Here is a 15,265-nt window from a genome sequence, read left to right as displayed (position 1 = left end):
CCTGTGCCAAGTTTGGTGACCATTCGTTCAGCAGTTCCGGAGTTTTGCCGTTACAAACATACAAACTTACATCCTTTTTGCCTTTCTCATATAGAAAGGTTATGCAATCACTTGAAAAATCGACTAGTAAAAATTGTCAAATAATCTCACTAGGTTTTCGCGGAGAAGACTGAACCGATTTTGACCAACTTAGATTCAAATGAAAGGTCTTACGATCCCATACGGAATTCCTGAATTGCATTTGGATCCGACTTCCGGTTCCGGAGTAATAGGGTAAAGTGTGTAGAATATTATATACCGTCACTTAAACCGGCGAAACAAAAACCGTAAAAAAAATTCTAAACTGGACTCAAAATCGATACTACCAAGACATTGCACTCCGTTGCAAAACAAAAAGTGTTCTGTAAGTAGCAGAAACTTTACGTCTGCTTAGCGGTTCAAATTGAACTGCCGAGTTTAGCACTAAGCAGTTCAATTTGAACTGCTCTGCACTGATGAGTCGAAGACGAAACGTAAAAATAACTCAATAGACTTGTCACTGCCGAAAAATGCAGTCTCTAACTAATCTAATCTCAGGTTGCATTTCGATGCGTGTCCTCCGCCTCAATCGTCTATGAACGGCTTCCGCGAGCCTAGAGAGTGCGCCATTAACCTCCCGCAAGCAACGCAGCGAACCGAAATGTATGACACACTTTTCATTCGTCAGCTTCGCCTGGTACTTTCCTGCCAGTGCAAAACTAATTACACCCGGAATCTGACTCATCTACGATAAGCACTCATAAATTTTAATGCGACACCTTTTCGTCACCGGCACCAATTTGCGATGTTCCCAACCACGGGCTCTTTTCCTATGATCCAGTTTTGATTCCAATGAAAAGATAAATATGCTCACCAATCCGTTTCGATTCCTTTCGTATTTCCGGTCCACGCCGAGTAGCGCTGCTTGTGATCCGAAACAGAGAGTGGAGTTAAAAAGGACAGCTAATGAACTCTTCGGCGGTAACAATAAATCATGCAACTAACTAAAACTTTTCACTATTCTTTCTCTTTCTTTCTCTTGCTCTGTCACCGGTTGCAGATTTCTTCAGTTTTCGGGTTGAATTTTTATTGCACCTCGTTTTATGCACATAAACTTTTGGCCTTCTGCAACTTTTCTGCACTTTTCTCTTCGCTGAACAGAAACAAGCCTTTTTTGCGTCGTCGTCGTCTGCTTCTTTCGGTCTGCTTGTTGATTTCACACTCCGATCACGAATGTTCCCAACTCTTTCGAATTACGTAACGCTTCTAGTATTAAATTAGATTCACCTTCCCACAACGGAGAACTTTATTCGCAGCTCCCAAGAACGAAATTACTTCTCCGCATCCAATCACTAATACAACGACACCGACAATTGTACACACCCCGGTGACGATTTTCGTTTCGGTTCTAACCACTCGATTTCCGCAACCCTCTTGGCACCGGTTTCGTCTCCACACCGCGTCCCACCCGAAACTACCGGACTAAGTCGCAAAACCAACTGTCGATAAAGCCTACAAACAAGCGCGATTTTCTCCGCTGCCGCTGCCCCGCTTCTTTTCCTCTTCTTTTTTTTTAGCCACGATCGAAGCACAGCTCCTCAATCACAAACAAACAATCGATCGAAGTTTGGAAAACACTCGAGCAACATCCAATCAATCCCGATCCGCGGAACACGATGGGCCGGCGGAGTTCCTTTTTTCTTCTGCCTGCCGAAACAACAATGTTTTGCGAAGAAGGCAAACACTTGTTCAATTAGCAACCACAAACAACCTGGCGGATTGATCACACACAGCTCACTGCGATCGACTACTACAAATTTCGTTTCACACCTTGTCAGAGCACAAAGACCTGAACGCGTACACCGACAACGAACCCCACAGCCCAAGACAAACGCGTGCGCGCGCTGATTGTTTACTCGTGTGATCTACCTGATATTGTTTCGCGGGAATCTTTTCGTTGCGAAAGTGTTCGTCTGCCTCCGTCTGTTAGAACGACAAACGTCAGTGAAAATATTCCGTAAAATGCCTGACACTAGTAAAGTGAGGCGTGTGAGAGTAAATGGAATAATACCGAGAAAAAAAAAACACGCTACCACTGCGACCGGACGCAATTCGACCGTAAATACGATCAACGCGCGATCAAGTCTCGATGAGAACTGAACTGGCGGATGGCATGGCGCGAATGTAAACAGTGAGAGAGCCACCCGTCGGGCGGCGTGTATTTCGGTTTTGCTGTGTTTGTGTGGCGAGAAGTTTCGCCAAACAACAGCAGCGATACCTCGACGAGGTTTCGACGTATGGACGATCGGTGGAAAAGCAGCGGAGCTTTTTGATCGTTTTTAAGTTCAGGTTAGTATCCAATGTATGGTTTTGTCAAAGCTTTTGCGTCAGAAACTTTCATTGAAAGTATCGCATCCAAGTAAGCTTTGATATTCATTTCAACAAATGGCAATGTGAAAATATCACATCGCGTTAAATACGCGTTGTGCACAGTAAACCCTTCTAATATTAAAACCGGCAAAATATAAAAACGTAAAAACGTAAAAACGTAAAAACGTAAAAACGTAAAAACGTAAAAACGTAAAAACGTAAAAACGTAAAAACGTAAAAACGTAAAAACGTAAAAACGTAAAAACGTAAAAACGTAAAAACGTAAAAACGTAAAAACGTAAAAACGTAAAAACGTAAAAACGTAAAAACGTAAAAACGTAAAAACGTAAAAACGTAAAAACGTAAAAACGTAAAAACGTAAAAACGTAAAAACGTAAAAACGTAAAAACGTAAAAACGTAAAAACGTAAAAACGTAAAAACGTAAAAACGTAAAAACGTAAAAACGTAAAAACGTAAAAACGTAAAAACGTAAAAACGTAAAAACGTAAAAACGTAAAAACGTAAAAACGTAAAGACGTAAAAACGTAAAAACGTAAAAACGTAAAAACGTAAAAACGTAAAAACGTAAAAACGTAAAAACGTAAAAACGTAAAAACGTAAAAACGTAAAAACGTAAAAACGTAAAAACGTAAAAACGTAAAAACGTAAAAACGTAAAAACGTAAAAACGTAAAAACGTAAAAACGTAAAAACGTAAAAACGTAAAAACGTAAAAACGTAAAAACGTAAAAACGTAAAAACGTAAAAACGTAAAAACGTAAAAACGTAAAAACGTAAAAACGTAAAAACGTAAAAACGTAAAAACGTAAAAACGTAAAAACGTAAAAACGTAAAAACGTAAAAACGTAAAAACGTAAAAACGTAAAAACGTAAAAACGTAAAAACGTAAAAACGTAAAAACGTAAAAACGTAAAAACGTAAAAACGTAAAAACGTAAAAACGTAAAAACGTAAAAACGTAAAAACGTAAAAACGTAAAAACGTAAAAACGTAAAAATGTAAAAACGTAAAAACGTAAAAACGTAAAAACGTAAAAACGTAAAAACGTAAAAACGTAAAAACGTAAAAACGTAAAAACGTAAAAACGTAAAAACGTAAAAACGTAAAAACGTAAACGTAAAAACGTAAAAACGTAAAAACGTAAAAACGTAAAAACGTAAAAACGTAAAAACGTTGAAACGTAAAAACGTAAAAACGTAAAAACGTAAAAACGTAAAAAGTAAAAAGTAAAAAGTAAAAAGTAAAAAGTAAAAAGTAAAAAGTAAAAAGTAAAAAGTAAAAAGTAAAAAGTAAAAAGTAAAAAGTAAAAAGTAAAAAGTAAAAAGTAAAAAGTAAAAAGTAAAAAGTAAATAGTAAAAAGTAAAAAGTAATAAGTGAAAAGTAAAAAGTAGAAAGTTGAAAGTAAGACGGTAAGACGGTAAGACGGTAAGACGGTAAGACGGTAAGACGGTAAGACGGATATTTTTTTTTATATCGTTTATTTATACCCGGTTTTAACCTAGTTGCGGTCGTTCACCGGGTTTGTATCGTAATGGGAGGGGGGGGTCTCATGGGGTGAGGGGGAAAATGGTTTGGGGGGAATTGGAGGTGGTGTATGTCTTAACAAATTTTTAAAATACATATCATGTTTAAGTTATGTCTTATGGTGGCGCGATATGGGTCGAGGTGTGGAAGCACTAATGTTCTAAAAACCGCAGACTGGACCCGTTTGGTTCGTGGTGACTCTCTGCGTTGCTCCACCTGTCGGCCGCGGGGAACATCCCCGGGGCCCGCCCCGGCGGATGGCCGCTTTTTGGTTTTGGCGTTGTTCGTGAAATGATATAGATGATATAGTAAAATTAGAATTTGTAATTTAGAAATATAGGAGGGTTGGTTAATTTTGGTGGGGGTGGGTGTATCAGGTGGTGGATGGGGGTGAGGAGAGATGTTCCTCGGCAGATGTTAGTGCGCTGTCCTGGGTTAAGATCTTATTAGTTCTGCGTCATAGATGGTGGAACCGTACCCTGAAGACCGGGCGGATGTTAGAGATCCGGCGTAAATTTGAAGTTGCGGAGGCGCTGCCTATTTCTGGCCGAATTTAGGACAGGAATCGTTTTTTGGTGATTGGTGGTGGAGGGGGGGGTGGTTTTGGGTTAGGTTGCGGGGGGAGTTTGGTTAGGCGGTGGGAATAGGGTTTTGGTTTAAGACAATGGGTTTGTGATACGAGAGGTAATAGGTGTTTGGGGGGAGATCTGTCGGGCAAGAGTCCGGGCTGCTATCCTGTTGAGCTGGTGTGTGTGGTTGTCATGGGAGAGTTATGATAGGGGTTGTTCGATGGGTTATATGGAGTTGAAGATATTGCCGTTTTTGAGAAGGAGGATTAGGGATGTCTCAGCTACGGAATCATTCGAAAGGATGTTTCTGATGGAGGTGCTCATGTTATGCTGTACTCGGAGGTTTTGGAATTCCGGACAGTTAGTTAAGATGTGCTCAACTGTAAGCTGGATGTTGCAGGAGGAGCACATTGGTGGGGGTTGCCTCGTGATATAGTGAATGTGGGTGATGCGAGTATGACCCGTCCGTAGCCGAGACAGTACTCGTTGTTCCCGGCGGTCAGGGCGATCTGTCCATTTTTCCAGATCGCCCTTTATCTTGGGCAGCAGGCCGTCAGACGCTCTCCAGTGTTGTACAAAGTGGTTGATGAGTTTGGCCCTGAGATCCGTCAATATGTCGGCTGAAGGGACATCAGATGCCGTCCGGCGACGCTAAGGAGTCCGAGAGGATCACGGCATTAGACCCCGGGGGGATGATTCTTATACACTCGAATATGGCGGCTGCTTCCGCCGAGAACACCGAGCAGATGGGGTTTAGGCTGCGGTGAATGGAGGTGTTAGGCCCCCAGACACCGATCCCGGTGCCAGAGTTTGTCCGTGAGCCGTCCGTGTAGAATAAGGCTGAACCTTTGAACTTGTCGGATGTGATTTGGTTGAAACATCGTTTTGCAACTGCTGGTAGTGGTTTGGCTTCTAGGGAGAGTGCCAATGAAGTGTCGATTCTGGGGAGATCCTGTTGGTACCAGGGTTTCTTCCAGACTCGGTGAAGGCGAGCCAGTTTAGGAAGTCTTTGTCCGGTGAATTCTTGGTACAAAGATTTGGTTATTTCCAGTAATGTGCAGTTGTTTCCCGATGTTCTCTCCAGGTAACCCATGGCTCTGCGTACGATTGTCCAGGCCAAGTGCCATCTGAAAGGTAATTGGCCCGACTCTACGCACGCCGCCATTGCTGGGGTACTTGGGAGTAGGTTTGAGGTTAGTCTAACGGCACTGTTGTAGGTAGGACTGAGAAGTTTGGTGAGGTTGGCTCTGCCTATGGCCGTTGCCTCTAAGCCGTAAAATAGCCTACTCCATATTAAGGCCTTGGCTATATTTGTATATTTGTATATTTGTATATTTGTATAACTTCATCTGACATATGTTGTCTTAATGAATAAAAACAAACAATTAAAATTTAAAAACTAAACCTAACTATCGCTATTCACTATGTGGAAATTGTCAAGTAAACGTTTATAAAACACGGTTGACGACACATTAAAATCGAATAGTTGAGAAAATTCGTTGAACCGCATACAAACTGTCCGAAAAGGCTCATGTTGTCCATACAATCTATTTCGTGGTTCAAGAGACAGGAAATTCCGCTGGCGAAGTGATCTTTCAGGTGCGTAGAGGTTTAGGCGCATGAGTAACGTTGGACTATCTATGTCGCCCAAAAGTAGTTTGGCAGCGAAAGTTGCTTGAGCAGTTATGCGTCGTACCTCCAATGGCTCGAGATTCAACAAACGGCAGCGATCTTCGTATGATGGTAGGTTCATAGGGTCACGCCACGGTAACAGGCGCAGAGCGTACCTCACAAATTTATGTTGAATAGTCTCAATCCTAGCGATCCAGTAAGCATGGTAGGGGCACCAAATCACAGCGTTTGACTCTAGTATTGAACGTACAAGTGAACAGTACAATGATCTTAAACAAAGTGGGTCTCGAAACTCTTTGGCTACCTTGATGATGAAACCAAGTTGACGGTTTGCTTTGGCCAACATATCGTCATAGTGCAGTCTAAAGGTAATTTCACGATCTAAAGTGACACCAAGATCCTTTATACATTCTACTCGTGTCATGGACCTTTCTGAGATTTCATAGCCATACAAGATAGGATCAGTTTTCCGATAGAAAGATATGACGCAGCATTTCTCGATACTCAGACACAAACAATTTTTTGAACACCAATCTACGAACGTTTGTATCATACGTTGTAGTACAAGACAGTCCGCGAGACGCTTGATAACCTTCATAATTTTTGCATCGTCTGCATAAAATAATCTGGATTCCGGTGGTAACAACTGTGAAACATCATTCATGAAAAGCGAAAACAGCAACGGACCAAGATTGCTGCCTTGCCTTGAGGTGAATATCATAAGATCCGATGTAACCGATCGTTTCGGGTAAAATCCGTGCTGTTCATTATCTATGTAGGTTTTGCTACTGGCAAACAAAATAGCTTCGAACATGCACACAAAGACGTAATACCACGATAGTTGGAAATGTCACGTTTATCGCCCTTTTTGTGAACCGGAAACATATAAGAAAACTTCCATCGTGAAGGAAACTCGCTTTGTAAAGTTGAAAGATTAAACAATTTCGATATTGGATAACTGAGTGCTCCTGCGCAACGTTTCAACACAGATGAAGGAATACCATCAGGACCAGCAGCGAACGACAGCTTTAATTTTCGAATTGCTGTCTCGACCATTTGCTCAGTTATGAGAGGAATATGGAAATTAAATATATCACGTGGTACACCAGCAGTTGCCTCGTCAATTTGAATCTGTGTTGCAGAATTGTCATGAAATGCATTTTTGAAGTGATGCGCAAATAAATCACACTTTTCCGTCTCGTTGCAGGCTGTTTGATTTCCGAAAAACATCGAGTGCGGAAGACCAGTCTCTCTTCTTTTTGAATTCACAAAAGACCAAAAAAGTTTAGGGTTTTGACGGAGATTGAGTCCAGTACGTCTTATATAGCGCCGATATAGGAACATATTGTAACGGCGGTATTGACTGGTAGCGATTTTTAGTTGTTGTTTGAAATACGAAGATCGGAAACTACAAAATTTTCGAAGAGCTGACGATCGCGTCCGTTTAAGAGCGCGTAAGCGCCTATTTGTCCACGGTGGTTTTTTAGGAGAGCGACTGACGGGAACAGTACGGTAAACAACATTTTCCACCGCATCGCAAAAATATTCTACGGCGTCATTGATATTAGTTGACGTTTCAATAAATTGCCAGTTAACAGCTGAAAGCATGTCATTCAGTTCAGTGTAGTCTAATCGGCGAAAGTCCAGAGAGTACGAAATAGACGGTTCGTCATACTCATTTGGAATGGGCACCTTAAACTCAACAGCAAGAGCGGGATGGTCGAGGTCGAGATCAATCAGTGGCACGATAGGTAAAGTGACGGTACTGACCGGTAAAGCGATGTCATTTGCGAGGATCAGATCTAACAAGCGCTCGTTTCTGTTCGCAATAGTATTAATTTGAGTGAACCCGTTCAGGTTGAAGCCATCGAGAAGAGCGGAGCAGGCAGTAGGAATATATGAAAGCAGTGGATCAACGAAAGGTAGTCCTCCATCATGAAAGCACCAACGTAAACCAGGTTGATTATAGTCCCCGAACAGTAAACCAGGAGTGCGTGGGCTCAATCGAGAGGATATCGCGCTCAACGAATCTATATGCTCATTTATACTCACTGAGTCCATTCTTCGGTCAGGAGGTAGATAAATTACTCCGATGCTCAACGAAATCGGCGGAAGTTCAACTAAAACCCATAGCTGCTCCAGCGATGTAAACACAATTGTTCGATCAGCTGAACTGCTTAATTTTTTCGACACTGCAATCAGGACGCCTCCGCCTCTTGTTTTTTGACTGTTCAGCGGGGATCGATCAGTTCTGAAAACATCATAAAGATGACCGAAGAGTTGTACGGAGAAAATTTGGTCATTCAGCCAGGTTTCCGTCAGAACGATGATGTCGTATTCAGCATCCGAGACAGCTAGGAAAAAAACATCAATTTTTGTCCTCAATCCACGCACGTTTTGGTAGTAAATAAGTAGACCATTTGAATAAATTGCACTGGAAAGCGGGAAAATGTCAGGTACCGCGGGTTCTTGTAACACATTATACTCGCCTTGAGTAGCATGTCGGAAGCCTCCACTACCATCACCGACCACAGGACCGGGACGATGACGATGGTGGATATCAGCGGCGAGCACGACTGGGTGGAGTGGTAGGGAGACTTCCTTAGTGCTTATTGCTGGTGTTAATTCCCTGGTGACGATTCCATTTTGGATGACCGGAGCAGATGGACCGAATAAGGTTCAATCTGGACTCGCAATCTTTCTTAATTTGGCCAAAGTGGTTCGAGAAGTTTAAGTTTCGGTCGAAGGTTACGCCGATGATTTTGGGAGACTTCTTGAATGGCACTGTGATTTCTCCGATTTTTACCGGATGGTCTGTGTCCAAATGTTTTTTCCAACAGAAATGTGAGATGGTACATTTATTGGGGGCGATATTGAAGCCTACGCTATCTGCCCATTTACTGATAGCGTTCGCCGCCTGTTGGATTTTGTTACGGATTCTTTTTCTGGATTTGCCGGTGACTAGGATGATAATGTCATCGGCGTACACATAGATTCGTACCCCTTTCGGGACGTGTTGGAAGATGGAGTTAATTCCTACCAGAAATAAGATAACGACGAGTACCGAACCTTGTGGGACTCCGTTTTGTTCAGCGAATGTTCTGGATAGGGATCCACCTATACGGACTTGGAAGTTTCTATTAGCTAGAAAGTCCTGTAAATAGGCACCCATTCGCCCCTTAATGCCCCAGTTAACCAGTTGTCGAAGGACCCCTTCACGGTTAACTGTGTTATAGGCCTTGGCCAAATCGATCGATAAGGCGTCCACGTGTAACCCTTCGCTGATCGCTTCGTGTATAGAGTTACTCAGCGATGCGAGGTGGGTTCCTGTTCCCTTTCCTTGTCGGAAACCAAATTGCCTGTGATCTAGTAGATCGTGCTCTTCAAGGAATGTGACGAGGCGGCGGTTTACTAGCCGCTCGAGCGTTTTACCAACGCACGAGAGGAGGCTGATGGGTCTGAAGTTCTTGGCAGAGTGCAAGTCCGCGCAACCCTTGGGTATGGGAACAATATGTGCAGTTTTCCAGCTTGCTGGAATTTTTCCGGATAGCCAAATTTCATTGAATAGGTTCAGAAGGGCTCTGCGACCGGTTGGCGGAAGATGCCGGAGCATATCGTAGCTGGTATTGTCCGGGCCAGTAGATTTACCTTTTGCGGAGTGTAGGGCGAAGTTAAGTTCCTCCGCGGAAAATAGGCTGTTCCAGATTTCGTTAGATCCTGGTTGGATGGACACAGGGGGCACTGGGCGTACCGAAGTGAGTTAAGGAATGCCTTTGGTAGTGCCGTGTCGCCGGACAAGGATTTGAAGTATTGGCCGAGATGATCAGCTATCATGACCGAGTTGGATGTGAAGTTGTCATTAACTTTTAGGGCAAAGCCCTTATATCTACGTTTCCCTCCGAGGGCATTTACTCTTCTCCACAGTTCAGCTGTCGCGGAGTCTGCGGAGATGCCGCTAAGGATGCCATTCCAGCTATCTTCTTTAGCTTTGCAAATGGCTTCCCTCGATAGGTTTCTTTGGCGACGAAATTCTTGCGCCTTTGCTTCCCTATCTGGGTGCTCTGGGGGGGTTTTCTTTAGTGCACGGAGGGCCTTTCTGCGGGCTCTGATAACATCGGCCACTTCTGGGCACCACCAGTGGACCGCTCTTTTGGGGGGTTTTCCGCTAGTTCGTGGGATGCTATCGTTGGCTGCTCCGAGGATTATGCTCTCCAGTTCCTCCTGGGAGAGGTTAGATTCGTTTCGAATCCTTCCTTCTACGGAGGTTTCATAGCCTTTCCAATCTGCGCGCTGGTGGATCCAAAGTCGGATCCAAAGAGGTTTGGGGCCGTTGCTTGTCTATCGAGATCAGTATTGGTACGTGGTCGCTGCTACCGATATCAGCCCAGGTGGACCAACAACAGGAGCCGACAATGTCTCGCGATGCTATGGACAAGTCAATGGATGACTGACACTCCCCCCTGAAAAAGGTGGGGTTGCCGTCACTCATTATGACGGCCCCGCATTCCTCGACAGTGTGTAGGATTTCACTTCCCCGGCGGTTGTTTTTCTTTGAGCCCCATGTATGGTGGTGGGCGTTGAAGTCACCCAGAACAAGAAAAGGGGGCCGAAGCTGTTGAAGAAGTTTCTTCAACTTTTTGCCCACTTCTCTGACTTCTGCTGGGATGTAAACGCATACCACGGTACATGGGGTTGGCACTTGTATTTTGACTGCGGTGGCAATCAGGTCGGTTGTGATCGGACAGGGGGAAGAAGGTATGTCTGTCCTTACCGCAAGCCCGATCGATTGATGCAGGTTCGTTCCTGTGTCGGCACTCCAAGAGTAGCGGTGGTTTAGCCACGAAGTTGGGTTAATATTTTGGCAAAGGTGCGTCTCCTGGAGTGCTATGACTACCGGATTGTGGATGGCTATGAGGTGCTGGAGGTCACCTAAGGCGATCCTGAGGCCATTCACATTCCATTGAATGGCCAGTGTGGTCCCATTCAACAAGCCGTCAGGCTCCGAAGAGGACAAGCTCGTGTTGGCAGAAGATGGTGGATGGGGTGAGGTGAGAGAGCTGGTAGAAGGCTTGGAGAGGGTGTAACTGGTGTCCGGTGGTAATTGGGGCCGTCCAAAGGATATGATTTTTGCTTAGCGTGTTTTCTGCAGCAAGCGGTGATTTGCCAAGAGCATCCTAGGATGGGACTAGAACAAGCCTCTCGATCCCGTGTGCGTTGTCTGGCGATGTTGGCGTTACTGGACGGTTTCGTCTCCCCGTCCTGGACCCGGTGACCCACCGAAACCGGTGGGGGCAGGTGCAGGGGGACGGACACGTTGAAAAGTGCTCCTTCCGCTTTGTCTGGTCCGTTGGCCAGGTTGTTGTTGGCTGGTCGAGCGGCCCGCATCCGCTTCGTCCCGGCCATCATGAGAGGGCTCGGGGGAAGTCCACCGGTCGCCCGGTGTGGGTTGAAAGGGGTAGTGAGTTTCTGTTGGGGGTGTTGGAAGGGGGTATTGTAGGTTGGTGGTGGGGACTGGGTTTGTGTTCAGTGTAGAGGGGGAGTTTGTGGGATGGGCGGGAGGCGCAGATATTCGATTGGGCGATGCCCGGATCGGTTCGGCGCCACTCGTCCTCTTGGGGTTTTCTTTTTTTTACTGTGTTGTTTTTTGGGGGGTAGTCCCCGTATGACAGATAAGTGTTAATCTATTGCATGTGTATGTGTGTGAGGGGTATTTAATCGGAGATATCTAATATCATGGATTCGTGGGAGTTGGTTGGGGATAAATCACGGCTGGATATGTCAATGTCTATAGAGTTTGGTGGGTTTTGGAGGTCTGTGGGTTGATGGTTCATGGTTTGGTCGAGTGTAGGGGAGTTTTCGGTGTTGATTGGCGATTTGCCGTTCTTCTTCTTTTTTTTTTTGTTCGCCTTCGGTTCGACCGGAGTCGACCCGCTCAAGTGATCTGCCTTTTCTTGTTTGCCTGGTGTTGTGTTATTGTGTTCTATTTTGCTGTTTTGTTGTGTTGGGTTTTCGTTTTGAGGTGAAGTTGCCTTTTTCTTCTGCTGGGTTGGTTTTCGGGCGACAGTTGCGTTTGTTTGAGTCGACAAGGGAGTCTCCTTCTGGGTGGTGGTATTATTTAGTTGGTTTTTAAGCGACTGCATTTGCTGACGCATCTCTGCTATTTGTTTGCCAGCATCCTCGAGTGCCACGCATAATTGTTTTATTTCCGTGTCCTTGGACTCGGATTGTTTTTGGGCACGGAGGGAAAGGACCTCGGCCTTGAGGAGCGCGATTGTCCTGTCCTTCTCGTCGCCCCCCGGGATCAGACGGTTTTGTACCTTATCGGCATATGAGGATTCGGGCTTACTTTGCCTCATTAGAGCACGAGCTTCCGGGAAAGAGAGTCCTCTGTCGATTTTTAGCCTTACGATCGCTTCCTCTTCCATCCATTTTGTGCATTTACGGTCGCGGGTGGGGTGTTCCTTCGATGATTTCATGAGGAGTGCCACAAGTAAAGCATGTGCGTTGGTTGGGGAAAAAGCGACTACCGTGCCCGAACCGCCCGCATTGGTAGCAGATCATTGGAGACGGGTAATACGGTCGTGTGGCCGTCCGGATCAGACCGATTTTTACGTGCGTGGGGCGAACGAACCAGAAAAAGAAATTACTAATAGTGGGGTGTTAGAAACGACCCCGTCCTTCCTCTTGGTTATCCGACGAACAGCACAAACGTCCTGTTCTCGGAGTTCCTCCAAGAGGGCGTCTTCACTCCAGTCAATAGTGTCCCGGTCATATATCAATCCCTGGACAATATTGAGCGTGGGGTGGGGGACGACTTCAACCCTTTGGCCATCAATTAGCTCGTTTAATCGTAGCAGAGCATCCAGGGTTTTTCGCGACGTCGTTCGAATCACATATCGAGTACCACGGGCCTCTTTTGTGGCCGTGATCGTTTTTAATGGATCAAAACCCAGGATTCTCTGCACTGATTTGGCAATGACGAAAGGGTTGGGGGGCAGACGCGCCTCCGCCGCTCCTTCCTGATTGATTGCACGCAGGACTAAAGTTTGTCGATCAATTTCGTCCCCAGAATTCATAAACTCAGGGAGACGACTACTCTTCGCGAGGGGGGGGGGGGGGGGTATTCTTCGGGGGTTCGACGTTGGGTTTGTTGTTGATATATCGGTTGGGGGCAATTTACAATCGGAAAAATAAAAATACAAATAAAATAAATTAAAAAAGCAAAGAGGTAGACTCACTTAAGAGTTCCCAGTAAACACTCGTCTGTTATAGGCTCGGCAGAAGCCGGGCTGGTCCGGCCGGCGGGTAGAACAGACGCCTTCGGGATCCAGCGAAGACCGGTATCCACGTGATCGGGACAGACGCTTCTATCACGACCGTTAATCCGGTGGTCGGGTGAGTGACGGAATTCTACTACTATCACGTTTTAACACTGCCGCTATTGCTGTCTATGCAGCTTCTCACATACACTGCCGTCTATGCGGCTTCACTTTAGCCTTACAAAGCACTACGCGTCCATGTAGTCTCGTCTGAAAATGGCTGTGCCGGGTGGCTAGACCCGTGCCCCGGAGCAAACCAGTACGGCGGCCCGGAGCACGTGGTTTACGGTTGTACACTATTTACTTCCAAATCTCGCTGATATCAACGGTGGATCAGGATGGTTTTGTCACTAACGTGAATGCTAACCGTAAGCACGCACGAAACGAAACGGGTTGAATCAAAAGGTACCGTCGGTCGGTGGGAAAAGTTTGCTTCGAATTCTCACACGCGGCGGGTATATGGGCTGATCTACCGAAACTTTCACTCAGTGGAGCGAGAGAAAGACACGACCGATAAGCTCGACTGTTCGAACAGAACTGAGACGGATATTCCTGAAGGTGGCAGCGTGGAGGATAAATTTCGTTCAAGAATGCCTTTACGGAGACCTGCCAAAAACAATCTGGGTGAACTGCGCACCTGGAGGAAGGAGTGGATCACGGATGATACCTGGCGAAAATCGAGAAACGGAGAGACGCAAAAGCCGCGATAGAGAGAGCGAGAACCAGAGGAGCGAAGGGCGTGGGTGAACTCCCTGGCTCATGAAGGTGAGCAAGCCGCAAGGACCGTCTCTCGTGTCAGCTCCGAGGTGCCATCTTTACCGGAGATTAAAGCCGCCGTCCAAAGCATGAAATCCAGCAAGGATTCTGTGGTCGATCGCATATCAGCGGAGATGCTCAAAGATGACCCCACGCTATCTGCTCAAATGTTGCATCAACTATTTCGGAATATCTGAGACATCGCGACATTCCCGGTCGACTGGATGCAGGGCGTCTTAGTTAAGATCCAGAAGAAGGTGGATTCAATTGTATGCAACAATTGGAGAGGTATCATGTTACTGTGTATTGTTCTCAAAGTTCTGTGTAAAGTTCTCCTCAACCGGATACAGGATAAGATCGATGCGACTCTCCGACGGCAGCAGGCAGGATTCCGTGCCGGAAGATCCCGTGGGGATCGTCCATATTGTCACGCCCCGTACTATTCTGGAGCAGGCCGATGAATTCCAAGAGCCCCTTTACTTGGTCTTCATTGACTACGAAGAAGCCTTCGACCGACTCAATCACGAAAACCTGTCGTCAAACTCATCGAAGCGCAGTATGAGGCTTTCACGTGTAGAGTACTGCATAATGGAGCCTTGTCTGACCCTATTCGGGTAGTCGCTGGAGTGCGGCAAGGATGTATTCTATCACCGCTACTGTTCCTCATCGTGATAGACGAGATAAGAGTTGGTGCAATTGACCGTTGCCTTCTCGTGTTGTCGGATTTTACTCTGAATGTCTTTCTTTTCCTCCTCATCGTTTACTATTTTATTCTTTTATTTGGAGTAGAAAAAAAACCCACTGGCAGGCATAAAACCACCTCATCTTTTGCATCAACAGATTACAATTATGATACGTGACTAATGAAAGTCGAAAGCATTGAAACATTCGTTAAATATTCGGCACATGCTAGTAATGGACTCGTTATATCCATAATTAATTCTAGCATAGGGAATCCGAAGAAAAAAATACAATCGAAGACTACGACGTTGAATGTCTAGTTGTAACAATTGCAATTGCTCTGAGCAATCGATTCGCAGCTGAAGTAGGTCTGCCA

At 45.4% G+C, this 15,265-nt stretch overlaps 1 protein-coding gene across 3 annotated transcripts in view; it reads right to left on the bottom strand.

Moving 5' to 3' along the window:
* The window catches only part of LOC131439612 (uncharacterized), a 321,124-nt gene extending 318,962 nt beyond the window's left edge, over window positions 1-2,162 (bottom strand). For all 3 annotated transcript variants that reach the window (XM_058610852.1, XM_058610851.1, XM_058610853.1), the window contains exon 1: window positions 893-2,162. The gene's annotated coding sequence lies outside the window, so the exon portion shown is untranslated. The remainder of the gene's footprint in view (window positions 1-892) is intronic.
* Window positions 2,163-15,265: the final 13,103 nt, after the last annotated feature.

This window comes from Malaya genurostris, chromosome 3 (genome assembly GCF_030247185.1).
Source record: "Malaya genurostris strain Urasoe2022 chromosome 3, Malgen_1.1, whole genome shotgun sequence".
In the NCBI taxonomy this organism is placed as follows: Eukaryota; Metazoa; Arthropoda; class Insecta; order Diptera; family Culicidae; genus Malaya; species Malaya genurostris.
Note: the sequence above shows the minus strand (reverse complement) of the source record. Positions and strands in the feature narration are given on the sequence as shown.